Source organism: Pseudorca crassidens, chromosome 7 (genome assembly GCF_039906515.1).
Source record: "Pseudorca crassidens isolate mPseCra1 chromosome 7, mPseCra1.hap1, whole genome shotgun sequence".
Taxonomy (NCBI): domain Eukaryota; kingdom Metazoa; phylum Chordata; class Mammalia; order Artiodactyla; family Delphinidae; genus Pseudorca; species Pseudorca crassidens.
The window spans coordinates 74,883,590-74,899,784 of NC_090302.1; the positions used below are offsets into that span (position 1 = coordinate 74,883,590).

Below are 16,195 nucleotides of genomic sequence, written 5' to 3' on the forward strand. Positions count from 1 at the left end.
AGATCTTGCACAGTGATAAGTTCATTTAGGTGGCATTCATAAAGTGTGCTCTTCAGATCCTGAGCTCCTCAGATTTTTAATAGGTGTTACACCACCAAAGGATTCATAGTCAAAGGAATTTGGGAAACATTATTTGAAACAAAGGTAAATTGTTTTCTTTCTTCTTGACTGCTCAGAACCCTTAATGTGCTAATGTGCAATAAGTTCAAGAAGAGTATATACTATTAATATTAGGGTCTTTATTTCTGAGTAGTGGGATTGTGGGTCTTTTCATCTTCGTTGGACTTCCTGATATGTTCTCAAAATTTTCTGTGATGAACATATAATACTTAGACATGCAATAAAAATTCAAATAAAGTCATATATACAGTTAGTACTTTAACTTGTAGAAAGGACATATGATAGTTAAGACAACTCTGTAGTCATTGAACTAGAACTGAACCAGTCTTTACCCAGAAAGGAAGTAGGAGGAAAATTGCCTATTCATTAGATATATGCATTTGCATTATAACAATGTGAAGTTTGGCAGAAAAAAATTTTGAAAATTTCTTGAAAAAAGCAAGTTTCTCAACTTCCATTCTAAATTACTCATATATGATATTTGGGGAACATAATTGAGCAGGATTTCTTTAAACTAAAATGTGTTATCTGAGGGAAATTCTTGACTAATGTCTCTTCCTTCCTCTCAGAGCTTTTCAACAAATCCAACAAGAATATTCTCTCTGCTAGGATAGACCTGGAGGCTACTATCTGCATGAACCGGCTCTTCCTCAGTCAGTCACATTGCTCAGTGAGTTTCATTCCTGTTAAAATAACACCTTGTAAGTCATGTGGAAAGAAGCTGCAGACTGAACAAACATGCTGAATAGTCTTACTAATGAACGTCAACATGGGAAAGCTAGCAAGTCTTTGTTTTTCCCATCCTTATCTTTATCAGTAAATAAACATGAGTTCTTTATACTCTTTTTCACTAATGGGAGTCCCTGATTTGGACCATATTCTGGTTTTTGTTAATGTATAGAATTCAGGCAGGGTGAGAGGATTAGAGCATGGAGTAATGCTGTTCACACTAGAGATGAAAGAAGATAGAAGATAATAGAAGCTCCAGGGGCTCTTGCTGTCCCCCTGCCCAATTTCTCTGTTGTTCTTTCCTTTAGCTATATGATTCCAGCATAAACAACCTTAATAAATTAGAATGTTTAGGCTTGAAGTAAGAAGAAATCAACATGGACTACTAGAGAGTACCTTTTTAAATAAAAGCAGTTTGTGTCTTTAAATTGCAGATTCATAGTTTGAGAACTGAGATTAAACATCTTTAAAAAGACCGGTTTTAATACAAAGGTAGAAAAGTTAGGAAAGACAGATAAACAAAATGAAGAAAATAAATTACTTCTGATCACACTAGTCTCTAGATGTGCATCTATGTGTCTTGTCACACATAATCTATTTTGCATTATATACTTATGTATTTTTAATAAAATTAATATACTGTTCTTAAACTTACTTTTGCTATTTATAGTTTTGCAAACATTTGTTTGTGTCATTATATATTCATGTACAACAACATGTTAAATTGCTGCGTATTATTTTATTATAGGAATACTTTCTGAAAACAAACGCCATGTTATTGAATGAAGTTTAAGGGGTGGGGTTAAGTGTAAGCTTTGACTAAGGTAACTGAGTTTGAATCACAGCTCCACTACTAACTTGTTATATGACCTTGGGAAGTTACTTAGTCTCTGAATTTCAGTTTCTTCATCTATAGAATGAAGTAGTAGTGCTTAACTCATAGGATTGAGTCAAAGTGTATGCAGGGTCCAAGGCTTTTGACACAAAAGGCTCTCAGAAAGGTGGCGTGCTTAGCAGTGTGCAAGAGTGCTTGTTTTCCTGCTCTCTCACCACTACCTGCGTTTTCCAGGTTGACGTTGCACTACCTCATTTGTTTTAGTTTTTTTAAGTAAACCAAACTGCCTCCATTACTACGACTAGAAACCTTGTGTTTTAATCAAGAAAGCACAATGCAGAATGTGTTTTCATACTAAAAAAAGAAAACAAAATATTTTAAAAACTATTAAAAATATTTATTCATTATAACTTTGTAATAACAAAAGCTTAATGCTTACTGCTTATATTTAGAAGATAATAGATTATACTTTGCTGCCTCAATATCTTCTCTCATAACATATTGTAATGAATTGCTGCTCTGAAACCTGACTATATAACCTTAAGGGGCATAGGAATAACCTGTGTATAAATAACCTAATCAGTAAACAAGGCTGTTCTGCCTGGTCACTTTATCCTCCTCTAGGTCAGAGTGATTACACATAAGGAGAAGCTGTGTCATGGGAGGGAAAATAACACCCATTGGAGAGTCTAGTATAGAAGAGAGTTTGGAGGAAGCATGAGTCAGAAGGATTTGAGTGGTCTCCTACCTAAAAGAGGCTTAGACACACTAGATGAGCACTTCACAAGAAAAATATAAAAACTAAAATGAGATTTTCAAAATTAACTTGTTTTATTTCAAAATCTTTTTGTAAAACGGTATTCTTACCATGATAACAACATAGTAATACCATGGAAGAAAGCAAACTTAATTGATTAGAATTGTATTTGGCATAGGCTCAAGAAAGAACTGCTACTAGCCAAACTGAAATATTATTTTTGTGTTGTCACTTTCAACAGATAAACTCACCCTATTAGAGGAAGTCTCAAATGACATGATGGTGAAAATATTTGGAAGGCAGCTATGCTCATCACTATACCACCAACGCTAAAGGTGAAAATATTTATCTGATACAGTCTATAAGCTCAACCTGAATTTTTTTTTTTTATCAAAGGAAACCACAGTTCATTTTTAAAAGCCTCTCTCAATCTTTAAACAGCTTCTTGTTAAAATGAACTTTCCCTCTGTTTACTGGAGTGAGGGAGGGCCACCTTAGAGGCCAAGGATTACCACTCCATCCCCGCCCCAGCCAAGGACAAAGCAGGGACCTTGTGTCTCAGGATTAGGGGAAATGGTTAAGAAGGAGAGGAAGAGAAAATTGCTTTTCCAGCCTCTCTGACTTCCCATGTAGCCTACAGAGAAAAGCAAGCATCCCTTGGGAGGAAATAACAAAAGTGCCAAACAGTAGATGGATGGATGAAGCCTAAATCCCTGCAGAGTACCAGAGCTCTTGCCTTTGTAAGCCACATAAGCTCTGTCCCTTGCTCATGGTGGTTATCAGAAGGCCAAATGGACATTTACTACCAATTGGCCCTACCTCCCTGGGGGCCTCTAACCTTGAAGACGTTCCTTGGCTCAGTTCCTTTTTCTGCCAGAAATATCAAAGTCAGAGAAGGGGGGCTGGTGAAGCTGTAAAAGTCCAGTTGCCTTGTTTCCTTTTTCTGTGGCACACTTGAGGTAGCCAGTTAGATCATAAGAGGTATCCATAAGAGACCCTAAGAAACAGCTAATGGAAAGAGGTGTCAGGTAATAGATAAGCAAGCTTCTTACAAAAGCACTCACCACTGTATTATCTCTAAGGTGCCCCCACGTCAGCCAAAAAAAATGATAAAAGGCCTCCATAAAATAAACATTCAAAGTTTCTGTGATCCAGTATCTTTTTATTGAGCACAGATTAGATTTCCAGGACAGGTTTTCTGTATCACATACTCTGATTTGTCAGACTTTTGATTCCTAAGAAATTTCATGACCTCACTGTGCACTGCCATCCCCCACCCTAAACAATAAGCTCAACAAGCCATATCTCTTAATTATCTTCTCAGTAAGTATTAAGGTATGACCTGATGAAAAGAATTTTTTAAAGAGTATATTGGATTGATTGTCTGGAATTCCATACCAAGCTAATGTTTTGACATTATGTGATCACAGCCTCAGAAATGTAAACAGAAAGGACATTTCCAAATAAAGACTGGAGAGGAGATTTAGCACTAACACATGGCATCTCAGTAAGGAAAAATCGCTGGAATTTTGACTGCCACACGGGTCAGACCCTTTGTCCTGTCATCTGACTTTATCCCTGTTTCATCCATGGTGCTAAAAGCATCCACCATATAAGTATAATAAGTCATTTCTTTAACTTTCCTCATTGAAGCAGCCATCTGCAAAGATTTTCCTCACTTACTAGAAGAAATAATCCCCCTTCATATAACCCAAGCTAGTCATACACTTCCTGTGGATCTTTCCTTCACACCTTTCTCTTCTGCTTGTACATAATGATTGAGGAATGCAGCATAATGGAAAAGGCATGGGACTTTGAGTTTGAAGAAGCACCCATGCAGCTCACTAGCTGAAGGACTTTGGACAACTCATTCAGTCTCCCTGAGCCTATTTCCAGGGTTATTATGAGACTCACATGTATCTAATATGTGTGAAATTACGTTAGTGTATAAAATACTATATAAATAAAGTAGTAGTTACTATATTCCTTTCACTTGTACCACTACCTGCATGCAAACATCTGCATCAGTACCCATTCTTCCCTCTCAGAAGCATAACTGTCCCTTCTCAGAAGCATGTCTTAGAAGCATAGTTTCTAAGTCTTTCTAGAAGTCCCCTCTCTATTCAAGACTAGTTCCTACACTGGTGCTCATCATATCCAGTCCAGATTCCTTATGAATCTTCCTTTATTTTCTATCTTTCATCCCCTTCCTCCTATGGCTTTAGCCTTTCCTCCATTGATTTCATCCTCTCAATGCAGAAACACGTTCATCTTCCTCCCATTATTTTCACATTTGAAGTTCTTAAAAGACTAGTTTACTTCATACCCCAAGCTTTTTTCCAAACACTACTCCCTCTACTCCACTGAAATTGCTTTTGTTAACGTAACCAATGCTATCTTTTTTTTAAAGCATCTTTATTAGAGTATAATTGCTTTACAACGTTGTGTTAGTTTCTGCTATATAGCAAAGTGAATAAGCTATATGTATACATACATCCCCATATCTCTTCCCTCTTGTGTCTCCCTCCCACACTCCCTATCCCACCCCACTAGGTGGACACAAAGCACTGAGCTGATCTCTCTGTGCTATGCAGCTGCTTCCCACTAGCTATCTATTTTACATATGGTAGTGTATATATGTCCATGCCACTCTCTCACTTTGTCCCAGCTTACCCTTCCCCCTCCCCATGTCCTCAAGTCCATTCTCTACATCTGCGTATTTATTCCTGTCCTGCCCCTCGGTTCTTCAGAACCATTTTTGTTTTTTTTTTTAGATTCCATATATATGTGTTAGCATACAGTATTTGTTTTTCTCTTTCTGACTTACTTCACTCTGTATGACAGACTCTAGGTCCATCCACCTCACTACAAATAACTCAATTTCGTTTCTCTTTATGGCTGAGTAATATTCCATTGTATCTATGTGCCACATCTTCTTTATACATTCATCTGTCGATGGACACTTAGGTTGCTTCCATGTCCTGCCTATTGTAAGTAGTGCTGCAATGAACATTGTGGTACATGACTCTTTTTGAATTATGGTTTTCTCAGGTTATATGCCTAGTAGTGGGATTGCTATCTTAATTACTAAAGTTAATGGACTCTTAGGTTTTATTCCAGTAAAACTTCTGTGTAGGGTTTAAAATTAGTAACCACTACCTTCTTGAAACTTTGTCTTCCTTTGCATTTTGTGACATCATTTTCACTTAATTCTTCTACCTTTTTGTCTACTCTTCATTCTTTTCCCAGACATCTCTTCTGCTTCTATAGGAGGCTTAGAGAATTTTAACTTGCCAAATTGAATTCTTTCTTCTTGGCTATTGGAATTATCTCAAAGAGTCCTATGTGTCAGGCTGATTTCATACTTTGATAATGAGTCTGTGATTAAGATAACTATATAATGAAAATTGGATCGTGACTACTTATTTCCCATAGACTTCTGAAGTGTCACTAGATGTAGATAAATTTTAGTACAACTAATGAGTTCAGTTGTGGCATCATCTAAAGGTAAAAAAAGCTGCAGTAGCAGCAATGAAAACAACAAAAACCCCATTATTAAACATTCCCTGAACGCTATTGTTATTGTAAAGTATTGCAGTCATTTGAGCATCTTGTCCTCATCTGGTACTATTGGGCCACAAGTATTTTCTTCTCTCTTTAAGGTAGGCACCAGGTGGTAGGAAGAACTTCTCACTCATTTCTACTAAACTATGAGATCTTTCACCAGGCTGTAAGCTCCCTGCAGACAGGGATTATGTCTTAGTCATCTGCATCCTCTCTGCCAAGTGGACCACTTGGCACATAAGCTCACAGTGAATGCTTATCGAATTGAATTAGTTTGGGTGGGTTACACTAAGCCAAATTGAGAAGGCATGAGAGTCGCTTTGGAAAGCAGTTTGAAAGTGTCTTAAAATGGTAAACATAGAGTTACCATGTGACCGAACAGTTCCACTCCTAGGTATATGTACCCGGGAGACTTGAAAACATACATTCACACAAAAACTTGTATACAAATGTTCTTAGCAGCATTATTCATAATAGTCTAAAAGTGGATACAACCCAAGTATCCATCAACTGATGAATGGATAAATAAAATGGGGTGTATAAATATACACAATGGAACATTATTCGGCCATAAAAAGAAGTGTAGGGGCTTCCCTGGTGGCGCGGTGGTTAAGAGTCCGCCTGCCAATGCAGGGCACACGGGTTCGTGCCCCTGTCTGGGAAGATCCCACATGCCACGGAGCGGCTGGGCCCGTGAGCCATGGCCGCTGAGCCTGCGCGTCCGGAGCCTGTGCTCCACAATGGGAGAGGCCACAGCAGTGAGAGGCCCGCATACCGCAAAAAAAAAAAAAAAAAAAAGAAAGAAAGAAAGTTTAGATGAACTTATAGGCAGTTCTCAATAGGGATTTATTTTAACAGCATGATCTTTTGGACACTTAGCAAATTATCAAATATTGTTATTTAATAGTGTGTGAAATAGGCTGGGTTACACAAAAAAACTTACATTGCAGTCTGCTACCTCTTGAGCTCTGCATGAAGCTCTCCCTGCCCCCTTCCCAGCTACACTCTGGCTCCCCAGGCCTTCCTCTCAACCTCACAGATTTCTGGCACTAGTATCAGCAGAGGAAAGACTGAGGATGAAGGCAAGTGGATTAAAACAATGGGGAAGGGAAGAAGACAGAGTAGGCGAAGTACCTTGTGACCTTAAAATAACGAGCCACATTTTCCTGTGTGTCTGGTGAACTGTCTTTAAAGACAATTCCAAAAAAAAAAAAGCTATAAAAATGTTTAAAGGCAACATCCTTCAGCTAGGAGCCTGCCCTACCAAGTTGGCTGCTTTGAAGCTCAACACACATCTGAATTTAACTGAAAAGCAGATTTCAGTACGTTTGGAAGGTGAGGAATGGGAGTGAAGTGAGGATTAGTCTTACTGTTTGAAAATCATTGTTTATAACTCATATTACAATCTATTGAAATAATTGATAAAAGAAGTAGTGTTCCCCCTGCTCTCAGCTATTATAAAAAATAATCAGGTGTTCTTGGTTGAGATGGAAATAAATTTCCAATTTTGTTTATTCAGGGTAAAACTCTGCTGTGTGCCTCTAAACTTTTCAAAAATTTTCAGTTTTTTACACGGAAGCAACAACATAGTGAATGAGCAAAGAGTGAAAACTTCATTGCAAGTAAGATTTCTAAGTAGCTGTGGTACACAGAATTAAGATTTTGATATCCTAATCCCCAGAACCTGTGAATATGTTACCTTACATGGCAAAATAGACATTGCAAGTGTGATTAAAGATTGAGATGGGAAGATTATTCTGGATTATCTGGGTGGACCCAGTGAAATCACAAACCTCCCTTTAAAAGGGAGGCAAGAAGGTCAGAGCCAGAGAAATAAAACATGAGGGTTAGAAGCAAATGTTGGAATGATGTACTTTGAAGGTAGAGGAAGGATCTATGAGCCAAGAAATGCAGGCAGCCTCTGGAAGCTGGGAAAAGAAAGGAAACAGAATCTCCCCAGGGCCTCTAGAAGGATTTAAACCTAAGACTTCTCAGACTTCTGACTTCCAGAACTGTAAGATAATAAATTTGTGTTGCTGTAGGCCATTAAGCTTGTGGTAATTCACTACAGCCCAGATTTATGCAACATATGCCACAACCCTCTGCAATTACTTTTTCACCAATTATAGTTTCCATCCTCATACTTATTTGTCATAATTTCATTGCCAATAGCAGGAACTTCTAATGGTGTGAAGTCCATCATATGCGGAAAGCAAAACGTATCTGTATATATAAAGCCAAACATACCAGCAAGTAAGGCTGCCTGTTTTCATTTATCAAATTCATTCAACTAATGCTTATTGAATAAAGAAATGAACAAGACCAACAAAATTTCTGCCCAGATGGAACTTACATCCTAATGGAGGAATAAACAAACAATGCAAGTTCATGTGGTGATAACTTTTCCTGGTAAATGTCAATACTGGCTGATACTGGAAAATTAAAGTGTCTCTTTGTAAACCCAACTGCCAAGTTCATGAACCCTTTACTACCATAAAATATGTTTTTCCTGAGGCATTCAAGTAAAACCTCCAGGGGTTCTTCAAGACATCTCATCTATTTCATATCAACTTTCTCAAACTTTATGGGATAATCAATTTCTAAAGTGATTAAAGGCATAAGTGAATACCACAGCTTCTGTCCCTAGGATCCATCTCTAGCCTAAATGCGGTGTTCTGACCAACATCCCAGAATAACCCAGGACTGTTTAGTCTCACATTGGCTCCAGAATGTCTGTATGAGAGGGCCTTAAGGATTGTAATTTCATTGAAAGTGTGGCTAGGAGACTTGTCTTAAAGCTGTATTTGACTAGCAAGCACACTGTTTATTTGGGGAATAGTGATATAGATTGGGAGTGGAATTCAAAAGCTTCCCCTAAGCTATTCTTTGGTACTGCCACTGCAACACAGGTAAATAGAGAGCTGAAGAAGATCTAGTTACTGCCATGGGCAACTTGGGAGAAGTTCTGGTCCAAATGAAGGGAAGGTTGAGTTCAAGGGAATCAAAAAGCACAGTTAGCTAGACATATGGCATGTACCAACCAAGTTCTCTTAATGTGCTGCCTTTGCATTACTTGGGAGTAGAGCACCTCCCAACAAAATGTGGAAGTATACTTTTCTTACCTTTATGCCTGAAATAATTAACCAGTAACTATCTCAAGTGACTATAAGTGATATTTAATGGAACTGCACAGGTAGTTTCATACTATCTATGATTTTGCCCAACAAAATTAAACTCCAAGTAGGAAGTAAGTCTACATGCAAAAACAGATTTAAAATTAAGAGACATCGTTCAGGGACTTCCATGGTGGTCCAGTGATTAAGACTCCATGCTCCCAATGCAGGGGGCCCGGGTTTGAGCCCTGGTCAGGAAACTAGATCCCACATGACGCACCTAAGACCAGCGCAGCCAAATAAATAAATAATTAAAAAAAAAAAAAAGAGACAGCCTTCATTCCTTTATTTCCCTTAACTTTTATATTCAATTTAACAGCAGCTTCTAAAACTTCATCTCCAAAATATCACCTGTTTAGTCTATTTATTTTCATTTCTTTTATTATAATCCCAGTTCAAGCCACCATCATGTTTTAGTTAGACCTTAACTTTGTTCAGTTAAGGTCTAAGCAAAAGTTAAGGTCCCTTGCCTCTCTACAATCCATTCTTTAAGAGCAGCCATGATAATACTTTTGATTTTGTTGAAAATATTTTAAAACTCAGTAAATACAAAGAATTTTACAACAAATGCTAGTGTACTCACCACCTGGAATTAGTAAGTTATTAATATTTTGTCTTTACATATGAATGACATTACAAATATGATAAAAATAGGTATTACATGTATGGTGATGTCGTGTTTGTTTCTTTCTTCAGCCCCATAGCCCAGAACTAATCACCACCTTAAATTTGGTGTTTATCCCTCAAGGCTGTTTTTATACCTTTACTTGATACATGTGTTTATAAACAAAATATAGAATTGTTTTGTATGCTTAAAACATCTATATAAAAGCTATCATTCTGCACCTTCTTTTTTTCGACCGAACATTACTTTGTTGAAAGCTATCCATGTTTATTCTTACAAATCTTGTTTATTCATTTTAATTGCTGTGTATTGTATTCCACTGTATGAATAAAATACAACCTACTCTTCAGTTTTGCTACTGATTGATGTTTAGGTTGCTTTATATTTTTCTCTATTACAGTGCTCCAGTGAACATCCTGGTATGTGACTTTCTGTGCTCATGCATACAACTTTCATTACTTGGGTGTAGAATTGCTAGATCATAGGGTATGCATGCACATTTTCAGTTAGCTCTTTCCAAAGTAGTTGTGCTGATTTACAGTCCCACCAATCAACTCCTGAACTTGGTATTTTCAAACTTTAAATTTTTTCAAATTGTTGTTTTAATGGGATTTCCATGATGACTAGTGAGGTGAAGTATCTTTTCACGTGACTCTTGGACATTAATTTTTCTTCTTCTGTGAATTATCTGTTCATATCTATTACTTATTACTGTTTTGGATCCTAATTATTTACACCATATATAGTTTAGTTATATCTATATCTATATATTGATATATATCTCCCAAATATCTTCTCTCAGTCTATGCCTTATCTTTTCACTTTATGTAAGATGTTATTTGTATTTCAAAATTTTTAATTAAAGTAATTTTTTAAATTATTTCATTTATTTTTTATTTTTGGCCACGTTGGGTCTTTGTTGCTGCGCGTGGGCTTTCTCTAGTTGTGGCCAGCGGGGGCTCCTCTTCTTTGTGGTGTGCAGGCTTCTCACTGTGGTGGCTTCTCTTGTTGCGGAGCACAGGCTCTAGGCGCATGGGCTTCAGTAGTTGTGGCACACGGGCTCAGTAGTTGTGGCTCGCAGGCTCAGTAGTTGTGGCACATGGACTCAGTAATTGTGGTGCACGGGCTTAGTTGCACCGTGGCATGTGGGATCTTCCCAGACCAGGGCTCGAACCTGTGTCCCCTGCATTGTCAGGTGGACTCTTAACCACTGCGCCACCAGGGAAGCCCCTAAAGTAATATTTTTAAAACACAAATTAGATCACAGTCTTCCCCTGCTTAAAACCTCCAGTGACCTCCCACTGCTAAACATTTTGCCCTGACCCACAAATCTGTTCTTCGTGATCTTGGGGAAGCCTTTTCTGATCACCCAGTCGAACACAGCCCCCCTCCTCCCACCCGGCAACACTCTATTTACATCATCCTGTTTAATTCTCTTCCCAGCACGTATGTTTTTATCTCTTCATGGTATGTTCTTAAGTGTTTGATTAATTCCCCCCACCACCACCCCCTGCTAGCCTACTTCAACCCAACTAGAATTTGAGCTTCATAACAGACAGGACTTTGTCTTTTTTACTGTGGTACCCACCAGTGCCTTGAACAATGCTAGTGCACACTTAGGTTTTTATTAACAAAATGAAACAATGACCTTACCATAATTCTGTACAGTTTGTAGTATATATTGGTATATAATAGAATGTGGACCCGTCCTCAATAATGCTTAGAATAATGCTTTGTATATGGTAAGTTCTCAACAGATATTTTTTGATAAATGGATGATTGTTTTTGTCATTATCATAAAATTCTGAATTAAGAAACTTATGCTCAGTGTTAGATAATAAAAAAAAAATGTTGCATAGTGAACAAAACTAGATAAGCAGCACTCATCATAGCATTTTTCTTGATGGGATTTCCTTCTTTCCAGATATACTGCATATCATAGAAGCCCTACAACCAGACTTACATCAGCTAAGAAGTTTGGGATATCACTACAACAGCCTTTCCAGGAGAAAAAAGGGTTACAATACAGAGGAAATCTGGTTTCAGAACAATGGGGAACACATATAGAATAGTGGTTAAGAGCATGGGTTCTGGAGGTAGTCAAATCCGGGTTTTATTCCTGGGTCTGCCACTGGTTAGGGTAACCCAGGACCACCTACCTTCTCTAATTCTCAGTTTTAGCAACTGCAAAATAAGGAAAACAATGTCTTCTTTATAGCATATAGATGAAATGAACTGATACAGTAAAGCATCTGCACAGTGCCTGCCACCAAAGTGCTCAATAAATAGTAACAGTTAATATTATTAAATGGAAGTTATTATATATTCCCAGATGTTATATAATGGAAATACAGAGATTTTAACTTTTAATGGCATTTTAAGACTACAGTCTGGTTATAATGTACTGAGGAATACTTTTTCACTGTAAGAACAAATTGCCTTAGATGATTTACTTCCTGTCTTGACTTCTAGTTTTCATGGATGAATTATTATAGATTTGTGCAAATTTCAAGCAATATTGACTAAGCTTTTTATTTTTTAAAGTTCATTACTTTACTGATACATTTATATAAATATACATAACATTTTAGATAATGCATAAATGTGATCATATACATGTTTTCATAGTGAAGTTTTTTTTAAATATCTCTCTCCCCCCTCTTGAGCCTCTTTACACCCCATTCCCGTAGTAGCCCGTGTTAATAGCCTAATATGTATCCATCCATTTTTTTCTCTTGATTTATACAATTCTGTGCAAACCTATTAATTAATATACTTATATACCTATGCAAATACAGGGTTTTTTGATCATTAATTTTAAAAATGAGACCATATTCTCAAGCATGTTGCTTTTCTCACCCAGCAATGCCCAGAGGAACAATTCACTTGGGTATAATGTGAATTCATATTTTAATGGCAATACAATATTCTATGATTTAGATATAACATTATGTATTCAGCAATCCCCCAACTGCTGAGCATTCATTTTGTTTCCATTTCTGGCACTACAAATTGTGCTACAATAGACATATTTATATGTCTTTATCTACTGATGTGTTTATTTCTTTGAGACAGATTCCGAGGAGAAGGATTGCTAGGTTGGAGGACATGTTTATTTTTAATTTTAATAGATATTGACAAATCTTTTCTACCAACAGTAAGAAATGTAAAAACATTTTGTGTCACTTTTACAGAAAATGGCACTTGTACATAGTAGTGTTGTAGCAATAAATGTGACATCTTTTTTTAAAAAAAGAACAATAAACTTCTGGTAAGGAAGTTTCAAACAAAAGAAGCATTCCATTGGGCTATGTCCTCCTTTTTTAATTACTGTAATTGGGAAGTCGAGTTGGGTAGGGGATGGGGGCAGGGAGCAGGAGACTTGAAGAAGAAAGGGTGGTGAAATAGAAATCCTTCCATGTTTACTTTCATCAATAGGTGACTTTCCCCTCCGCAAGTGGGCTGTCCTAAAACAGGATGTCTGAGCATCCTGGTAATACACGGTCATATGGCTGTTACACACTTTTTCTTGCAAGTTCAGTGGCTTCGTATTCTTTTGGCTAAATGTTTTGTGGTGTACAGAATGCTGAAATATAACACTTAAACATTTTTCACTAATTTCCTCTGGTAAGAAGATAGTCCATCATGTGAAAGTTTAGATGATGCTATCAAGTCCTTCAGGAAGTTCAAAGTTAATTGCTCAGTTCACTAAATTTATAGTGTATCTTTGTAGGGAGTAGAATAAAATACCATCATTTACTTATTGGAATGAAAAACGTCTTGATAAATTTATCAAACTGTTCCTGTTAATAGGAAGAACACTAATAGACGCTAGTTAGCATTTTGAAAATTTCTCCTTTAGTAATTTCCATGAGGAAATGTGAGTTCTGTGCATAGTAGATATATAATGAGTAAGAAATATTTATATACTTAATTTGCACATTTACTTTAAAAATATGACAGAAAGATGAAAATTGGCTAAAAAGGAAACTGGTCAAAATGGTAAAAACTTAAAACTGTAACACCTCTTTCCTACATATCAGCAGGAAAAGAGCCTGATTAATTCATGGTCAAGTGAGCTAATGACAAAAGATAGCATGAAGATGAAATTTGAAACAAAGTAGATATAAAATTTAAATTATTTCAAGAATAAATCAAACACTCCTACAAATATGTTTCATTAAACATGAAAATATAGTTTTCAACATAATTTTGTCGAAGTATTCTTAGCTTGCTTTCTCAACACATTGAGAAACTTAGATAATGAGAATACTACCTTAATTTCTTATCACTTTCGTTTTCTGGCTTCTTGCATTATTGTACTTAAGATGAGAGCATTCTGGAAAATATTTATATATATTTTACTGAGAAATTTGTCAACTTTTAAAAGGACTAAGAGTCTATTTTACAGTTTTTAAAAAATATAACATTAACTCATATTAAGTGGTGATATGTTCATGAAAAAGGCAAGAGATTCTTACTCCGTTCCCGCAAAAAGGGGCAGGATATGTAATATTCTTTTTCAGTACCGTTGGGATTGTCTTTCTTCGTCAACTCTAGGTTTGGATAAGCTCTAGGCCTGGTCTTCATCAGGTTTCCACTGAACTGAAGAGAAAGGAGTGAAGGTACAACCAGGCATATCTCACAGAGTGGGAGTGGCTAAGAAGTACCATATCTCTTCTTTTAAGTCTAAATCTTCAAAGAGGATAATGATTAGAGGGTAGTTTAAACTATCAAGCCAAGGAAATGCACACACCTAATACCTAACTGTCAAAGGGACGATTCACAACTTGGTTGCATAACTGGAGGAGAAAAAGAATATTTGGGATTAGAATAAACAAACATATATACAAACAGTTGTACGAGATCTGACAAAACTCCAAGCGGTTCTTCCCATAATTTGGAGGATTTTTTAAGAAGGGTGCCTAGCCATCCAAAGCTTATCTAATAACAACTCAAATTCAACACAAATCAAGCAAATTATCTTCCTAACCTGCTCCTCTGCTTTTGACGCCTTTTCTGTATGACAGAGCCTATTAACTGTGTTCTATTTATAGTTTGTATTGTGTTATTCTATCTGTATTTTTAGAGAAATCAGAACAGGAAAACCTCACTGAATTAATTCTAACAAATTTTATGTAATATAACCTCTCCAGACTTCAGTTCCTCATTTGTAAATGAGGAATCAAGCCATGTAGGTCAAAAGAATATAGAACTTCAAAACCAGAAACATCTGTTCATACCCCAACTCTGCCACTTACCATGTGTGTTGTCTTGGAAAATTTTAGCAACTTATCTGCATCAGTCTCCTTGTTTTTACATTTTTTGACTTAATGATTTATCTGATAATGTTTCCATGTTTGCTGACATATTGAAGAAAGTTAAATATTAGCTTTAAGAGAGCCATAAAATTAGTAGACATAGATTGCATAGCTTGTATATATTGTAGTGTTTACAAAAAAAATTAGAGTTGAAAGGCTCCTAGGAAAGTGCTTCAATCCACTTGACTCTCTCCACAACCATGTTCCTGACTGCCTCTAGCTGCCTCCACCTGAAATGTCCTCCTCCCCATGTCCGTTATCTATTTTCTAGCCTCACTTCAAAGCCCAACTCAAGTCTCATCCTCTCACTGAAACCATATCTGAATATTTCAGTGAAAATTAAACAATAATTGAAATTTCTGTAATAACAATACTTAAGTTCATTATGTATTTCCACCCTTAGCAATGTATAATAAACTATTTGTTATCCACGCATGACTTGTGCTTAAATTATTCATTCTCTTATTTACTTCCTGTAAACTGATTGAAAGTCTACTACATACTCTGAGATCTAGGACTTTATGTAATGTTTCTTTGTAAAATGGGAATGGAAATTCCTATTTCTTAAGGTTGTGGAAAATTGAATAAGATAACATATATGTAAGTGCCTGGCCTGTGTTATGATTTAAATGTCTTTTTTCTTTCTTTTTTGTCAACAGCTATTTTCTGAAAATTTTTAAAAAATGGACTTCTTAACTTGTTCTCAAAAATTAAGGATACCCTATGAAGAAAGCAGGTTTCTTTCTTTGTCAAAGGAAACATATTGTAACTACCCGTGTCATTTTTATTAGAGTATTTCGGTATCTACTTGGAGATGTCCCTTGAAAAGGTGTTCTAACTTTATACATTAATAGAATTCCATGATCTAATGTCTGGAATACTGGGACAAAAATAGTAAGGAGACTCCTTTTTCCCCACTTCCTTATGTGAGGTTGTTTCATACAATTGTAATACAGTTCGATTCTTTTGTTACATTCTGTATACATTCTGAGATCCCCTGGCCTTCTAAACAATTTTTAAAAATTTGCATGCAGTAAGGTTCACTCTTGGTTCAGTAAAGTTCTATGGGTT

The 16,195-nt window shown here is 36.4% G+C and overlaps 1 long non-coding RNA gene across 1 annotated transcript; it reads left to right on the forward strand.

The window, feature by feature from the left end:
- Nucleotides 1-213: 213 nt before the first annotated feature.
- Nucleotides 214-15,546, forward strand: LOC137227914 (uncharacterized). The gene is made up of 3 exons (XR_010945053.1): nt 214-790; nt 2,683-2,776; nt 11,728-15,546. It is a non-coding gene; the product is annotated as an uncharacterized lncRNA (long non-coding RNA).
- Nucleotides 15,547-16,195: the final 649 nt, after the last annotated feature.